Genomic DNA, 2,644 nt, shown 5'->3' on the forward strand with positions numbered 1-2,644 from the left:
CTTGTCCCAAGGGACACGGCTCAGTGCCGTGCAGTTTTCCTCTGACCCCCTGGGCTCAGCAGAGGTCTGGCAGATCCCTTCAGCCCCGATCCTTGATTTTACTTTTATTCAGGTGTCCTCTACTTTTTCCAGCTGCAAATGTCTCACCAGCTGAGTCTTCTTCACCAATTCATGGTGGATTTTATTCATTTCAGGTGCTCATTCAGCTGCTCCTGCTTGCTGCCCCATTTCCTCTCCAACAAGATGAAAGAAACTATACTGAACTAGGAGAAGCTCACCAAACAGCAGGAACAAGTGTGCATTGGTGGTAAAGGAACTGCTCCTAGAAAGAAGAAGAAAGTGGTTCACAGAACAGTTATAGCAGATGATAAAAACTTCAGTTTTCTTTAAAGAAGTTAGGGGTAAACAATATCTCTGGTATAGGAGAGGTAAATAAGTTCCAGGAAATAGTGATCCACTTTTAACAACCCTAAAGTTCAGGCATCTCTGGCAGCAAACACTTTCACCATTACAGCCATGCTGTGACAAAGCAGCTGACAGAAATGCTATCCAGCTTGGTTCAGATAGTCTGACTAGTTTAAGGAGACTGGCGAAGCTTTGCCCAACAAAATCTGTAGATGGAAAAGCACCATTTGCTACTGGAGAAGATGATGATAATGAAGTTCCAGATCTTGTGGAGAATTTTGGTGAAGCTTCCAAGGATGAAGCAAACTGAATTCAGTAAACTTATACAGAAAGTTAACTTGAAGAAGTTACTAGGAGCTGCTATTTTATATTATGACTAGAGGCTTGGTGCACAAAATTTGTGCACTGGGGGGGGGGGTGTCCCTCAGCCCAGCCTGCACCCTTTCCAATCTGGGACCCCTTGGGGGATGTCTGACTGCTGGCAGTCGGACATCCCTCTCGCAATCCAGGACTGCTGGCTACCAACCACTCGCCTGCCTGACTGCCTGATTGCCCCTAACCACTCCCCTGCCAGCCTGGTTGATGCCTAACTGCTCCCCTGCCAGCCCGATTGCCCCCAACTGCCCTCCCCTTCTGGCCCAGTCCCCCCCAACTGCCCTCCCCTGCCAGCCCAGTCACCCCTAACTGCCCTCCCCTGCTGGCCTGGTCACCCCTAACTGCCTTCCCCTGCCGACCTGGTTGCCCTAACTTCCCTAACTGCCCTCCCCTGAATTCCTGGTCGCCCACAACTGCCCTCCCCTGCCGGCCATCTTGTGGTGGCCATCTTGGGACCACATGGGGTGGCCATCTTGTGCAAGGACATGATGGTCAATTTGCATATTACCTCTTTGTTATATAGGATTACTTTTTCAAATTTTCTTTATGGATCTGATAAAATCTAGATCTGATAAAATCTAGATCTCAATTTTTTTTAAGCACAAGCCCCTTGACACTGCAGCTCTTTTCTGTTTTTGCTTATATACAAATCATTTTTTGCAGATAATTAAGCTGAACAAGCCTACAAATAAAGCTTGAAACAAAGATTTATTAAGTTCTTTGCCTAGTAAAAAAATGAACAAAACTCTTCTTTTCTCCCCCAAAGACACCTTGAATCTCCTTGAAAGACACCTAGATTACACCTAAAAATGAGCTCTCACATTAACTCTGTAGATACATATTTACTTTTCAAAGGAAGATATGGCTCATGACCTTGGAAACATGTTGACATTATAAAACTGGACACTAAGTACTTTTAGTGCCTGCAGAAATTTATCTACAGTCCAAAATTTAAAGAAACTATTTGGGCCTATTTTATCCCCCAAGAAGATACTCTAAGAAGTAAAAGAGAGAAAAATATTACCTTCTTTACTCATTTTTATTTACCTCTACAGTTTAGTGAGATCGTAAAAAAAAAAAACAAAAAACAACTTTGTGGACCTTGTAGATAATTAAGAAATCTTTCTTAAATAAGTAAGGACGTGATAGAAGATTTTGGCATTTCTCTGTGTACTAACAAATGAGTAAGAGTTTTCCAGAAAGGGATAAGAATGTCCACACAAAGGAAAAAGTATGTTCAAAGGTCCAGAAAGTGTGAAAGTCCATGGTATATTAAGTGAAAGTAGAAACGTTTGACTTATACATACTACACTTGTACTTGGGGGCTGTGAAGCATAAAAGGATATTGGAGTTGAGTACAGAAAAATAGATTGGAGAAAAATTGTGAAATGCCCTAAATGTCATCCCAAAGAGTTTATAAAAAGTCTATCTGTATCTAATGTCTAAAATAAGGCATTATACTACTACTTGTTTTGTGGTCAGGGAGAAATATTACACAGTACCTCAGTCCCAAAGCGTTTATAATCTGATGGATGCAAGAAGACAAAATAAATAAAATACCATAAGTTGACAGATGTTTTTGAGGAGGAGGAAATAGCATTGTAGATAGACTTTGGATAAAGTTTCTGAGAAAGCTTCTTAGATGATTTCATCTTGACCTATAATGCAAACTTTCTCCAAAATTGGAGATGTTCCTGGAATTCCAAACACTTGGAACCTATGTATCCATATGCTGTAGTTCTTCCCTACTTTGTTTCCTGTTTCCATTCTGGCTCTTCTGAAGAAAATCACTGTGACCTTTAATGCAAATTGATATCACCACAGATTTAGTTTCTCATCTCACCACTTGGCATCACTTGGCAAT

At 41.4% G+C, this 2,644-nt stretch overlaps 1 pseudogene; it reads left to right on the forward strand.

Annotated features, from left to right (window-relative positions):
• The first annotated feature begins 237 nt into the window (after positions 1–237).
• LOC118654664 lies at positions 238–715 on the forward strand (annotated as a pseudogene).
• Positions 716–2,644: the final 1,929 nt, after the last annotated feature.

This window comes from Myotis myotis, unplaced genomic scaffold (assembly GCF_014108235.1).
Source record: "Myotis myotis isolate mMyoMyo1 unplaced genomic scaffold, mMyoMyo1.p scaffold_m19_p_4, whole genome shotgun sequence".
NCBI classification, from domain to species: domain Eukaryota; kingdom Metazoa; phylum Chordata; class Mammalia; order Chiroptera; family Vespertilionidae; genus Myotis; species Myotis myotis.